At 45.0% G+C, this 15,603-nt stretch overlaps 1 protein-coding gene across 3 annotated transcripts in view; it reads right to left on the bottom strand.

Moving 5' to 3' along the window:
* Positions 1-15,603, bottom strand: part of EXTL3 (exostosin like glycosyltransferase 3) — a 131,801-nt gene that overhangs the window by 62,996 nt on the left and 53,202 nt on the right. The window contains exon 1 of one of the 3 annotated variants that reach the window (XM_019965828.2): positions 1,223-1,399. The exons of 1 other annotated variant lie outside the window; for it this stretch is intronic. The gene's annotated coding sequence lies outside the window, so the exon portion shown is untranslated. Of the gene's footprint in view, positions 1-1,158; positions 1,400-15,603 lie in introns of those variants that run through there. One more of the 3 variants, XM_070794184.1, reaches the window with a different exon arrangement.

Raw genomic sequence — 15,603 nt, forward strand, 5'->3', positions numbered from 1 at the left:
TAGAATAACTGAACCAGAGCGCAAGACATTGGCTGAGCGAAACCGGGGGAAATGCAGTCTGTGTGACCACAAAGCACAGATGAAAAACAACAACAACAACGACAACAAAACACTTGGGAAGCCCAGCCTTCAAAAAATGAAGCTACCTAAACTGGAGGGTGAACTACTTGAGACTTCTTAAGTAAATCACATATGGGAAAAAAGGACAAGTGTCTGCTCCTCCTCCGAAGGAGTGGAACTTGGGGCTTGATGAAGCCCTTTCGAATTTTTGAAAAGAAAAGAGGGGATAAGAATCCACCAAAGTCAAGTCTTTTGAGAACCACGATTAACAATGGCTCAAGCGGTCGAGAAGAGAAACAGCCTCTCTGCAGTCTGGCAGCCCTGCCGGGTTTCCGAAGGGCTTCGGATTCACACTGCACCGTGCCGCGCGCTGGGATAACTCGGCTAAGATTTCAGTCGTGTAGACGCGCTCTCCGCAGCCCCTCTCCCGCCTGAGCAGCGCTAGGCCCATCACTATAGAGCCTGGGTACCAGAGCCCCAGATGCACAAAAGAGCAGCACCTGGACCCTTCCTTGGGCAGGAAGTGGCTATTCTGATTGCGGGCTCCTCGTGAAAGGAGGTGAGCCGGGTGAAAAGAGGCCAAGGAAGAGCAGCTGCAGGCGGCCGTGTCTGAATGCAGCGGAAAGCAGATGTGGAAGTGTGTGCGCGCTCAGAAGGGGAGGGGGGGAGGTCCGGATGCCCCTTCGTGGACCGAAGATGCTCTACAGAAGCCGCTGGACAAACACAGGGGGGCAAAGGATGGGGGAGGACTTTCGGGTGCAGAAGTGGCTGCATGGCTGAGGCTGAGCCTTTAGAAAAAGGGGTGGAGGTGGGTGCGAGGTAACCGGGGCTCTAGGGGGCGTGTGGGGGTGGGGAGGTCGCGTTTAGAGCTCCCTGTACCCCCAGGGTGGGGCCCGTTACCGGTTACCCTCCTCGCTGGTGGCTAAGGCCCCGGAGGTCCTTTCCCGGGCCCCCGAGACGTTTAGGAAGGCCTACTCCGAGGCTGCACGCCCCCGCCACGCAGGGCAGCAGCCTCCCCCCCGGCTCCCGCGACCCCAGAGCAGCCAGACCCGGTCCAGCCCGGTGCCCGGCTCTCGCGGCCGGCCCCGGGGTCCCTACCACGAGCCTCTTCCGGGCCGCCGCCCCGGCTGCTCAGGGCTCCCGCCGCCGCCAGGAGTCCTACCGGCTTCCAGTTCAGCGGCGAGCCGCTGCCGCCTGCGCGAGACTCGGGTTCCCAAAAGCCGCACTCTCCGCCTGCAGCCCGCCTTCCAGGCCGCGCCGGATCCTCCGCTCCCCCTGCTGGCGAGCAGCCATTTCCGACCTGTGCCGGCGGAACTTGCCGAAGTGCGCAGCGCCGGAAATGGCCGAACCCCAGCGCTCTCGAGCCTGGGGTCCGGGGGGTGGAGGGGCGGGGGCAGGAGGGGCGGGGCGAGGGCTTCCGCGGCTCCGCAGACTGCGTCCGAAAAGCCTCGGAGGCCTCGGACCCCTCAGCCGGGCTCGCCAGGGTCCGCGAGCGGCGGCGCCGGGGATTGTGGGAGCCGCCCGTGGGGAAGAAGCGCGGGCCTGCCTCTCTCGGCCGTCAGACCCGCCTTCTACCAGTGCCCCAACTCTCCGAAAAACCTCTCCAGGGGGTGCAGAGCGAAAGCTCTCCGCCGATCCTGGAACGCGTTCCGACTCCAGAGCCTCAGCCATTGAACTTCAGGTCTAAAACTAAAGCCGTCCCCACAGAAAAGGCCTTCTTCAATGAGCTGACGGTCTCCAAAAGGTCTGGAGTTGGGAAACACTGAATATTTAACAGCAAAGAAAAGGCCGGACAGCAAGAATGCCTAGGGGAAAAATCCCGGGGCTTTGCAGAAACAATGGCTTAGTCCAGTCGTGTTGGCGTGATCAGCCACAACCGGGAGGAAAAGGCGAAGCCGTTTGAAATACTTAAGAGCCAACCTCTCGGAATGGAAAAGTGCACACATCCTACAACTCTTAAGAGACTTGTCAACCTTCACACTTGCAAAGTCAAGACAAGACTTTTCGGAGAAAAATGGTGGGAGTGGGCGAAGGACGCTGGATGTGGAAGACAGAGTGGCTGGAGGTTCACAACATTGTACAGGAGGCGGTGACCAAAACTATCCCCAAGAAAAAGAAGGAACTCCACCAATCCTGAAAGATAGACCTGATCATTATTGGTCACTCAAGAATGAGTTTAAGTCATTATTTAAAATCTATAACTGCAATATGAGCTAAGATCAAATTTGCTTCAACTTTTTAAAAACATGTTTCTAATTTCCAAAAGGCGGGGCTTCTAGTCCAGGGAACCTGAAACACTCCAGGACCCGAAGAAGCTGCTGGCTGGGATCCGGGTGCTTGGGTGGTCTGTATCTTAGAGGAGCTCAACCCCCTGAGACCACTCACAGCAGCCCTGTTTCATCACACACCCTTCTTGGGGGAGCCCAGAGGCCGGACAAAACCCTGAAGATTGATGTTTCCCATAGGGGACCGTTTGGGCCAAGGATTCCATACGCAAAACAAAACTTAAAAACCTAGCAACCTGTTTTCCAGAGAGCACACTTCCTCTCTCCATACCCATCAGCCCCTCCTTTTTCTGATCCCCCTTTTCTTCTCTCTTTCCCGACATCTCCTTCCTCATCCTTCACCACACACTTCTCTCTTCTTTTCCCTTTATTACAAAGAACAAACTCAAACCTTCAAAGTCTCACCACCATCATATATGTGCAAAAACAACCCCTTTCTAGCTTTTGCCAGTTTTGTTCAAGAAGGCTGCAGGCAAGGAAGCAAACATCAAAATGCTTTAAAAGTCAAAAGCATGGCAAGAAATAAAAATAGGGAAAACTGTTGCCCAAATATGAGTAGCCTAAAGTTGTCCTTTTATTTTTTAACAGTTCATCTTGACTCTCCTCCAGAGGTCTGTGGCAGCAGGCAGAAGCCTGGCAGTGTGGTAGGAGGCGCAACAGAAGCCAGGGCCAGGTCCTCAGGTGCTGGTTCATCACCAGGTGCTGGTTCGTGTGCCCGTGGACAAGCGAGGACCTGCAGGTAGCTTCTTCCCGGAGGACTCAGCCCAGACAACTTCTCCACCTAAGTGACTTAACACATTGCTGCCCCAAATGTCGACTTCCTTGATTCCAACAACAGTTCAAGATTTAGGCAGAAAAAGGATATGCAACCAAAATGTGGTGAAGTCTCTACATCCCCGGAGCCCCAGGTGCTCCTGAGCATCCGCCTCCTGTGGATCTCACAAGTCTCTCCTCTTCCACTATTTCTTCCTTTCACACAGTTCATCTCACTAACTAGTTATGACTTGGGCTTTTTTTGGGCAGCGGGGAGGGGCACTATAGGGCATATGGAAATTCCCTAATTAGGGATCCAACCCATGCTTCCTGCAAAGGAAGCTCAGAATCTTAACCACAGGAACACCAAGGAAGTCCCTGGGCTCCTTTCTTTTCCTCCCCACTGTCTCTTCTGAGCATCATCTCCACCTTGAAGCAGATCCCTCACTGCATCATCCCAGTCTGTTTTCCAACTGCACTCGAGACATCACCATACCATCACCATCCTGTGAATACCTATTTCATGAATACTTAATTGCCAGGCAATATGCTTAACCCTTTGTAAGCACTGTCTCATTTCAATCCTTGCAGGGTGAAATCAGCTTACTGATAGGGAACTGACATGTAAAGAGGCTAAATCATGCCTCCCCTGGTGGTTCAGTGGCTAGGATTTTGCCAATGCAGGGGGTATGGGTTCGATCCTTGGTCAGAGAGCTAAGATCCCACATGCCTCTCAGCCAAAAAACCAAAACATAAAACAGAAGTAACAAATTCAAGACTTTAAAAATGGTCCACAACAAAAAAATCTTTAAAAAGAAAAGAGGCTAAATAAAGAAGGTGCCCAAGATCATAGAGTGAGGCACCAAGTGATCACAGATGCGACTCCCAACTCTCCCCAGCTCCAGAGTCAACATTCTGGACCAGAACAATCTGGCTGTCTCGCCAGGCCCTTAAACTTTATGCCTCCCACACTGAACTCATCTTTATCCCTTCCCTGTGTACTCTCCTCAAATCCCCTTATTTATTGGTTCCCAAAGACTCGGACATGACTAAAGCAACTTAGCATGCACACATGCACTCATTCTTACCTAAAATAGAAATTCAAAACCTGGCATCTTTTTTTTTTTTTTGGCTACACCTTGGGGCTTGCAGGATCTTAGTTTCCCGACCAGGGATTGAACCTGGCTCACATCAGAGAAGGCAATGGCACCCCACTCCAGTGTTCTTGCCTGGAGAATCCCAGGGACGGGGGAGCTGATCGGCTGCCATCTATGGGGTCGCACAGAGTCGGACACAACTGAAGTGACTTAGCAGCAGTAGCAGCACATCAGTAAAAGCACCATGTCCTAACCACTGGACCAGCAGGGAACTCCCCTGGCATCATCTTCAACGTCTCTCTTTACCTGCATGTGAAATCCATTTTCAAGGCTTAAAGCCTTGATCTGCAAGAGGTCTACCATCTCTCAGATCAGATCAGATCAGTCGCTCAGTCCTGTCTGACCCTTTGCGACCCCATGAATCGCAGCACCCCAGGCCTCCCCGTCCATCACCAACTCCCCGAGTTCACTGAGACTCACGTCCATCGAGTCAGTGATGCCATCCAGCCATCTCATCCTCTGTCATCCCCTTCTCCTCCTGCCCCCAATCCCTCCCAGCATCAGAGTCTTTTCCAATGAGTCAAGTCTTCGCATGAGGTGGCCAAAGTACTGGAGTTTCAGCTTCAGCATCATTCCTTCCAAAGAAATCCCAGGGCTGATCTCCTTCAGAATGGACTGGTTGGATCTCCTTGCAGTCCAAGGGACTCTCAAGAGTCTTCTCCAACACCACAGTTCAAAAGTATCAATTCTTCGGCGCTCAGCCTTCTTCACAGTCCAACTCTCACATCCATACATGACCACAGGAAAAACCATAGCCTTGACTAGACGAACCTTTGTTGGCAAAGTAATGTCTCTGCTTTTGAATATGCTATCTAGGCTGGTCATAACTTTCCTTCCAAGGAGTAAGCGTCTTTTAATTTCATGGCTGCAGTCACCATCTGTAGTGATTTTGGAGCCCAGAACAATAAAGTCTGATACTGTTTCCACTGTTTCCCCATCTATTTCCCATGAAGTGGTGGGACCGGATGCCATGATCTTCGTTTTCTGAATGTTGAGCTTTAAGCCAACTTTTTCACTCTCCACTTTCACTTTCATCAAGAGGCTTTTGAGCTCCTCTTCACTTTCTGTCATAAGGGTGGTGTCATCTGCATACCTGAGGTTATTGATATTTCTCCCGGCAATCTTGATTCCAGTTTGTGTTTCTTCCAGTCCAGCATTTCTCATGATGTACTCTGCATATAAGTTAAATAAACAGGGTGACAATATACAGCCTTGACGAACTCCTTTTCCTATTTGGAACCAGTCTGCCATCTCTACTCACACCTAATTCCCAGATTCAAGTCCTCACAAGTCTTCTCCTGGACTACTGCCTTAACCATTTCAATTTCTGACTTAGGAAATACAATTACATTCACAGGATCTCCCTCGAGCAAGAAAGCCAAGGCAACAGGACACACAATGAAGCTCGTCTTCACCGATCTGTCCATACTGTATACCTATTACAGTATATTTTTGCACTTTGGAACTTGATCAAAATAGTTTTGCATTGCTATTTAACAGTCATATATGTAGATCTTTTTATCCGTTTCAAGGAGTCAGAGAACAGAATTGAGTGTGCCTTTGGTACCAACCAGCAGGAGCCTATGAGTCTGCTTTCCAGAGCATGGTCACAGGGACTTAGTAGTGCCCACTCTCTTTGGTTCCAGCTTTTAAATTCCAGAAGAGACATGACTGGCCTCACTTGGGTCCCATGTCCACCCCTCGATCAATCAACCTTGGCTAAGCAGCAGGTCAGCCTTGTCTAAATATAGTACATGGAGCTTCTCCTATAAATAGGACTTGTTCCCAGAAAAGAAGGAGGCATATACCATTCATTCATTTGTTCATTCTTTCATTCTATCAATAAATACCTATGTTATGTGGTAGCTGGATGGGAGAAGAGTTTGGGGAGAAAGGATATATGTATATACATGGCTGAGGCACTCTGCTGCACACCTGAAACTATCACAACATTGTTAATCAGCTATACTCCAGTATAAAACAAAAAAGGTTTTTTAAAAAATCAGAAAATAAACAGCTGAGCACTTATCAAAGTGTATGCAAAGTTCTTTCATATATGCAAAATATCTAAAACATGATCCTGCCCTCATACCATGAAAGTCACAGCTTAAAAAGATGAGTAATCACCAGAGAGAAAGCATAACAATATTCATCTGTAAGAGATCATCAATCCAGTTACATGTAATGGACGATAATTCACCACACCCTGTATAAGCCTCTGGTGGTAAAAATGATCAGTGCTAGCATGTACATGTTCAACAAAGCCAGGGCTGCACCACTAGAAATAAACTACAGAGATATGCAGTGACAGACTAAACAGCAGATTCACACCGTGGAATACAGCAATGAGCATGAATGCTTTGCAAACATACACAACAATATTGATGAACGTCTCAATGTTAAGCAAGAGAAACTGGACACGAAAATATACAGGCTATGATCCCATTTATAGAAAGTATAAAAAACAGGCAAAACTAATCTACTCCAAAGGAGTAGCGACTGGAGGGGAGCAAAAAAAGGGCTCTGTGGGTGCTTGTTCTATCTCTTGAGCTGGGTGTGGTTCCACAGGTATGTTCAGTTTATCCAAATCCATCAAGTTGTATGATTATTATATGTGTCCTTTTCTATGTGGATATTATCCTTTGCTTTTGAATGTTTTAAAAAAAATAAGTAATGATCAAGGCAAGAAGCTTTAGTCACCCTTGAACATTGTCACTATGATTATGCTAGAGATGACAATCATTGCTGGGCTGGGCCCACCCCCACCACCTTCTCAGAGACACTAAACCCTGTCCATCCGTCAATCTTCAGAAGAGCCACCTCCCCTCCAGCCCCAGCTGACTGGACCTGGAAACTTGACCCCATGAAGCTGAATCAGGTGATGAAGTACTTCATTCAATAAACTGCACAGATTTGGGGCAAAGAATTTCTGGACATATGCACGGTGATAAACCAAGAAAACTGGTCTGCAGAAAAAAGAGCCAACACGATACAAGGAAGCAAAACAAACCTGTGGGAGATGCAGTGAGATGCCCCAGAGGCTGCTTACGCACCAGCTCTGGTACGCATGCGCCCCACCTGTCACTGGGTGTCCCTCAGATTGCTCGTGTAGCCTTGCTGCTTAGTCGCTCAGTCATGTCCGACCCTTTTGGACCCCATGGACTGCGGCCCGCCAGGTTTCTCTGTCCATGAGATTTCCCAGGCAAGAATACTGGAGTGGGTTGCCATTTCTGTCTCCAGGGGATCTTCCCAACCCAGGGATCAAATCCACATCTCCTGCTTTGAATTCTTTACCACTGATCCACCTGCGAAGTCCCATGTAGCCCTATGATTTCAAAAAAGGAAATCTTACTTATTTAAACTAGTTTAAATAGGTTTCTGTTTGTGGCATGTATTATCTCATTTAGTTCCTGTAACAACCCTACACAGTGCCATTATGATTCCCATTCTCAGATGAGCTAACTGAAGCCCTTGTCCAAATCACACAGCCGTGGTGTTGGCAGGATTTGGATCCAAGCAGTCTAATCCTGGAGTCTGAAATCTTAACAAATCAACTGCATTGCAATGAGAGAGAAATGCTGAAAATGTAAACATGAATTGCATGTTGCAATTTAACTAAGGCATCTGGTTTTAAATGGGGAAATGATAAAGAAGATTTAAAAACTGGCTGTCCGAAGAAGAATGGTAAGCACTTATTTTTTTCACAAGGGAATTACAGTTTGAGTTATAGGTGTCAGAGAAATATAAAATGCATATAACGTGACAAATTATACTAAGTAAGACTGTGTTCTTATACCAGGAAATTGTTTAAAAATTTCAGCAAAATGCTCTGTCAGCAGGTCCCCACTGATTACCTAGTTTCCCCAAAATGTTAATACCCAGGAGAAGGGGATTTTAGTCCTATGGAAATTAATGATTAAAGTTACTCCCTAAGAGGGAAGCAGACGCCAGTGGTCACTTCCCACAATGATGGCCAGACTCACAATCCACTCAGCAAGACTTCTAGATAAATCACAACCAAGCCATTGGTGATCCCCATCAACCTTCAAATGGCATGATTCAGGAATTATCAGTGAGTTTAAGTCAGATAAGAACTTGTTCTCTGTAATGCTTTGACTTTAGAAGAAAGTGCTGACAACCACCACTCAAGATCTTTTCTATATATATATATGATTGAGCAGTTTTGTGGCTTATATTTAGAACAATGCGTGACAATTTCTAGATTAGAGTCCCAAGGTCCATCAATGCCAGAAAGACAAAAGGTCATCTTCTGAGGCTCCATGGATGGCATTCTTTAGCCTGCTAAATAGCTCAACCCAAAAGTCCTTGCTTTGATGTTACCTTTTAAAGGAGGCTGGGTTTTTTTGTTTGTTTGTTTTTTGTTTTATAATCTGGCAAAAGGAGGAATGGTTTGAGCAGTTTGTGGCTAATTTGTTGTAAGAATACTGAGTTAAACTGAGCTCCAAAACAAAGCACATATTATTATCAAAATGAGGATTTAATTCATTTCCTCAGTACCTTGCATGTGGCTGTGAAAAATGTTTTGCTAATAAGAACCTACTGGATAGCACAAGGAACCCTACTCAGTACTCTGTAATAGTCTATATGGGCAGAGAGTCTATTGATTAAAAAAAAGAGTGGATACAAGTACATGTATAACTGATTCATTTTGCTGTATGCCCGAAACTAACACAACACTGTAAATCAATTGTACTCCAATGAAAATTTTTTAAATATATAATAAAGTTTTGTACTAGTTTCACATCAGGAAACTTAGCCTGATATGAAACTAGTTATCTACATAAGACATGTACTCTGTAATGACCAATTAACATTCTAAAAATCAGCTATTGTCCAGACTTTCCTAGCCGTCCAATGGTTAAGATTCCATACTTCCAATGCAAGGGGCATGAGTTCAATCTCTTGTCCAGGAATGAACATCCCACAAGCTGTATGGCCAAAGGAAAAAAAAAACAGCTACTGTCCTTCAAATTGGAGTAGGAAATGGCAATGCACTCCAGTATTCTTGCCTGGAAAATTCCATGGAGAGAGGAGCCTGGCAGGCTGCAGTCAGTGGGGTCACAAAGAGTCAGACATGACTGAGCAACTAAGCACACACACATGTCCCTCAAATATAATAGATCTGTCTTTAAGTTCCCTTCTTCCTTTTTTTTTTTTTCTCTTCTTTTTTTTCACCATGCTGTGAGGCCACAGTGGGTCTTAGTTCCCCAACCAGGGATCAAACCCACACCCCATGCATTGGAACCACAGAGTCTTAACCACTGGACCACCTGGGAAGCCCCCTCTCCTGTGAGTTTTTACTCTCTGCTTATGTTGTCAGCACAGCTTTTGAACATTCAGTGTATCTCAAAATGCGATCAGAATTTCCTAAGCTTGCTCCTGAAAGTTCCAAATAGTGCTACAGATGTTCCCAAAGGCTAATATACAGGCCCCTAACACATGCCCTATTAGGACAATGAGTAGTGAAAACGAGCCTAGTTAAGCATAACATGCCACAGCACGGCATGAATGCCTAGTTGAAGAACTTAAGGTAATGAGATCTATAAGCAGAAAAAAAGACAAGTCAGGCTGAATCACTGATGGCTGAGTTCCAATGTCATGTCTGTAGGCAGCTCCATGACTCTAAGATGGTCCTAATACCAAAGTTATCACTACACAAAGATTCAAAAAATCAACTGCTCACTACTTCCACTTATAAATCCTTCCTGTAAACAAGGCATTCCAACTGAAAATTAGCCAAGTGTCTTAGAAGTACTTAAAGAAAATCAATTAGCTTCTTACTTGAACAATCTGGCTGAAAAATCAAAATTGAAAGTGCAATTTCTGAATGTAATCTTGCTCAAAACTTTAAAAACATATTAACTTTTAAATAACATATGAATTTAGGTATTAAAAAAAACCCAGTAGTTTCTGCCAAGCAGATTTTCAAAAGAAAAATGTGGAGATTTTAAACCAATTCATGAAGGTTTGCAACAAGATTTTAAAGAGAAATACTATTTTCTCAAATATTCCCAAATATGAATTCTCACACTAAATGGTAAGAACATGATGCGAGTGGACCCAGTCAATCCCAGAACAAAATAATCATTGACCCCTTCCCCAACCCAAGCCTCCGAAGCCTTGCAACTGCTATACCACAGGTCAAAAAATTGAACCAGATGGAAGTGTGACCACATGTCAACAAATACGTCAATTCTGGAGGCCAAAACTAAAACCCAAACTCAACTCTAACGGAGTATGTCCGATATTTCATCCTCTTGTTACAAACTTGATGTTCTTTAAGTACTAACCCATCATTACATTAATGTAGGTTATAAAAAAAAGCCTATTTATAAAGTGAAGAGGTGATTATTTAGAAAAAGGATGGCTGACATAAGTGATGTAAATAATTCAAAAATACTTTAACCACATGTGAAATATGCTAATTATGAAAATCCTTTAAAAGTTCACATACTACATGCATTTGTATTATTTTTATGTACATTTAACTATGTTGAAAAGATTCTCAATATTTCCTTATATTTCATATTTAACTTAAATAATAAGTAAATATCAGTAGGAACATGAATTAGCAAAAAAACTCACAAAAATTGGTAAATTAAATAATTGCTAATTCTGTGCCTTCCTTCCAGCTCATAAGCACAATTTTATAAAACTGCTATCTCTATGTATTAACCATTTCTATTTCTTCTGTTTTCACTTACTTTGAATGGACTATATGTTTCTACATGATTCTCATAGTCATCTCTAAAGACATTTTATGTGTCTCAGTGGTTTCTGACTAACAGTTTGTAAATAGAATGCAGTTTTCATCAATCCACAGTTAAATGAGATAAGCAAAGGCAAGTTACTGAGTTTTTAGTAAAGCTAAGTTTATTCAATTTACTTTATTGAATTAATTACCTAATAATAATTATTATTATTCTTACAGTTTATTTGTCCTTCACTTTGTGATTATGTCCTTTCCCTTTTTTTGTGTTAAAAGGTATTTTTATGGAATTATAGTAATGGTAAATGGCAGTTTTTTATCTTCCTCATGTGACAAAATACTGAAACATACCTATTTTGCCCCCTACCATTACCAGTTATTTTATATCTTACTAGTCCAGTAAATCCAAAAGTCAGTTAACTAAATATACTCCTTCATGAGATGAACCTATTTGCAGGGCAGGAATAGAGACGCAGATGTAGAGAACGGATGTGTGGACATGGAGTGGGAGGGAGGAGGGGATGGAATGGCCTGGGAGATTGGCATCGACATACGTAGAGCTACCATGTGTAAAGCAGACAGCCAGTGGGAAGCTGTTGCAGAGCACAGGAAGCTCAGCTCCACGCTCTGTGATGACCTGAGGGGTGGGATGGACGGTGGCGGGAAGAAGGTTCAAGAGGGAGGAGGCATGTATGTGCACATATGGCTGATTCACTTTGTTGTACAGCAGAAACAAAACACTGTAAAGCAATTATACCTCAGTTTTAAAAATGAATTAAGTATGAGCCCACACAGACACGCTTAAAAACATTTGTGGAAAGACTCCTGTGGTAGCAGGCCTCCAGTACGTCCTCAGTGATCCCTGCCTCCCGGTATTCACACCCTTGTGGGCCCCTCCCACACGCTACCAGGGGTGGTCTGTATGGCCAAGAGAACACAGGAAAAGTGATGGCACGTCACTCCTGAGATTAAGTCATACAAGGCTGTTCAGCTGCCAGGAGGTTGCTCTCTCATTCTTCCATCCCTCCCTCTGCAAGAAGCCAGCTGCCATGTCACGAGTCACACGACAGAGAGGTCCTTGTGATGGGAACTGAGGCTTCCTGCCCACAGCCAGGTGAGTGGCACTGGGAGCAGACCCCCCAGCCCCAGTCAAGCCTTTGGATGAGTGCAGCCTCATGGAAGATCCTGAGCCAGAACTGCCCAGCTAGGCAGCTGCTGAATCCCTGACAGTAAGATATAATAAATTGCTGTGTATTAAATGACGAAGTGTGAGGTATCATGTTATGGAACAATAAATAACTCATGCAACTCCTTTTTTGGCTGCAAGATGAACAGGTCTCTGGCCCCAGCGCAATGCCACAACAGTTAACGTGTATTCATACGGACCTTGGGAGACAGAAAGGATTAGCGAGGTCTATGATGTCCATTATCCTGGCTTCAGTTTGCTTACATTGACTTCTTCCTTCTCTGTTGCTTTTTCTACTTCTCTCATATTGACCAGAGTACTCAGTAAACTGAAAAATCCAGCTCTAGCAAAGGAATCAGTTTTACAAGTCTGCAGGCTTTAGTTAAAGGAATATCGTCCTATGTAAATGTAATATTTTATAATATTTTATAAATCTGGTTAATTTCTATTGACAGAATCCCTCTTCATGGCTGTCAGATCCTAACTACGCCCATCCTTATCTCAGCAGAGGAGCATGTCTTCTATTCACAGAGAAAACAGAAGCAACAGACAGAATCTCTTTTATGAGACTGATGGGCTTCCCGCTGCACTAAGAAGGCAGGTCAGACAGGATCTCTTCTAAATTCCCTCTTCCAACTTTTAAACCCATCTATAAATATGATCTGATAAATATTGGTGGATGGCATCACCGATTCAATGGACATGAACTTGGGCAAACTCCAGGAGGTGGTGAGGGACAGGGTGCCCTGGCGTGCTGCAGTCCACGGTGTCACGAAGAGTCAGACATGACTTGGAGGCTGAACGACAGCAACATAAACACCGGGGTGCAAAGTTAATATTTCAGCAGTTGATGCCAGGGCTCCTCTTAGGGGCAGAAAATGCCTAATTGAGGAAAGTACTTCATATGAACACCTGAAATACGAAAGAGGAAAGCTAGCCTTACAATAAAACTGAAACAAAGAGATAGCTAAACAGATTTACATTTGAAAAAAAGAGAGAGACCAATAACATGAGGACTGAAAGAGCAAAGAGAAGATGAAATGGGGTGGGTGGGGCGGTAAAGAGAGATGAGGCTCAAACAACAATGTGGGAGGTTCAAGCTTAGGGAGAGAGCTCCAGGGATCAGGAAACTGCAAGTATGTTTAAAATAGAAATATCTATTATTGGGCTTTACATTGTTGTGTTGCTAAGGATATAAAATGCCCTAAGCCCTCAGTAATACCTGATACATGTACAAATGCCTTGTGTGAGTGATTTTGGGGAAAATCCAAGAAAAAAAAAAGATCCAGGGTAGGTCTGAGTTCTACACCTGGGTCAGCATGGAACCAAGGAATAAGAACATGGGAACTGAGGTACAAGTGAGATGAAGAATTTGGGACTTTTCTGGTGGTCCTATCCTGTGGTTAAGACTCCCTGATCCCAAAGCAGGGGGCTCCAGGTTCCATCCCTGGTCAGGGAACTAGATTCCACATGCCACAATGACGTTCAAAGAGAAATAAATAAATAAAATTTAGTGGAAGCAGAAATGCAACAGCCAAACAAACCATAAGATCACCTCCCAGGAATTAACAGAGATCTTGGAGTGGGCACTGAACTCCCCAGTGGATACAGAATGGAGACAAGCCAATCTTACTTAAATCTCAAAAGAGAATGCTACTTCAGCTGACATCTGGGTACATATCTGGCTTTTGACAAAGAGAAGTCCCAAAGTAAAGGCACTCTGTTTTTTTAATAAGATGTAATATCTTTCCTTTAGACATGGTTCCATCAACTATTCTCTCTTTGCTACATAAAGTCAGTATCATCCTCACCACAGGGATTTTCCTCTACACAGGGGTTTTCCTTGTACACGGACTCGGGCCTAAAGCATCATCATCTTGTAACACGGGCTTTGAACTCAGAAATGTTGAGATTTTGGATCCTTATTCTATTATTGGTGGTATGCATCCATGCTAAGTCACTTCAGTCTTGTCCTTTGCGACCCTGTGGACTGTAGCCCACCAGATTCATCTGTCTATGGGATTCTCCAGGCAAGAATACTAGAGTGGATTGCCACGCACTCCTCCAGGGGATCTTCCCAACCCAGGAATCGAACCTGCATCTCTTATGTCTCCTGCATTGGCAGGCAGGTTCTTTACCACTAGTGCCACCCAGGAAGCCCACTGGTGGTATAACTTTGGGCATATTACTTAACCTCTCTGCATTCTCTCAGCTATAATTGCCTCATCAGAAAAAGGGAATAAAATAGTACCTACCTCTTAGGACTACGGTAAGGATTATCCTGGATAATGAATATAAATTGTTAGCCCAGCGCCTGGCAAATAGTAAACCCTCATAATGTTAACTCGATCATCATCCACCAGAACTCGTTTAGTTTTGGCTGCACTGGGTCTTTGTTGCTACGCGTGTGCTTTCTCTAGTGGCAGGGTGAGGGCTTCTCGATGGCTGCTTCTCTTGTTGGGACCACGGGCTTCAGCAGTTGCAGCACACAGGCTCAGTAGTTATGAATCCTGGGCTCTAGGCCGGAGGCTCAGTAATTGCAGCTTGCAGGTTGCCCTGTTGCATGTGGAATCTTCCCAAACTAGGGATCCAACCCATGTCCCCTGCATTGGCAGGTGGATTCTTAACCACTGGACCACCAGGGAAGAAAGGTAACCGATGAGTTCCTTAGTCATTAATCCCGATGAATCTTTTCCTTTTGGAATCCTTTTGCAGAATACATGGTAGTCTTAGACACTTGCTGCTGCTGCTGCTGCTGCTGCTAAGTCACTTCAGTCGTGTCCGACTGTGCGACCCCATGGACTGCAGCCTACCAGGCTTCTCCGTCCCTGGGATTCTCCAGGCAAGAACACTGGAGTGGGTTGCCATTTCCTTCTCCAATGCATGAAAGTGGAAAGTGAAAGTGAAGTCGCTCAGTCGTGTCTGACTCTTAGCGACCCCATGGACTGCAGCCTACCAGGCTCCTCCATCCATGGGATTTTCCAGGCAACAGTACTGGAGTGGGGTGCCATTGCCTTCTCCCACTTTCTTGAAATGGTCCAATTTTAGCTCTCCCACCACTCTTTTCTTTCACTAGCTCTTCTTTCTCCACCACCCTATATGTGTTCATGTGCCCGGGATCCTGCCCTCCACCATCTTCTGCTCTCATTCAACACTCACGGAGTGAATGCAGTCAAAACTCCAGTAGCCACATCTCTGCTTCTAACCTAGACCTTTCTTCTGAGCTCTTGAGCCAAACTACTCTCTAGATAACTTGTCCCAGGGGGTTGAAAAAACCAAGGCTTCAAAATCAAATTCATAGAGCCTGTTAACAAAGTCATCATTTTCTCTATCTACTCCAATTCTTTTTCTTCCCTATAACCATTTCCATTATTAACATTAACTAGTTATCTTTCCTGTCTCCCTTGCTTCCCCACTGTGTCCAACTGGCTA

This window comes from Bos indicus, chromosome 8, assembly GCF_029378745.1.
Source record: "Bos indicus isolate NIAB-ARS_2022 breed Sahiwal x Tharparkar chromosome 8, NIAB-ARS_B.indTharparkar_mat_pri_1.0, whole genome shotgun sequence".
Taxonomy (NCBI): Eukaryota; Metazoa; Chordata; class Mammalia; order Artiodactyla; family Bovidae; genus Bos; species Bos indicus.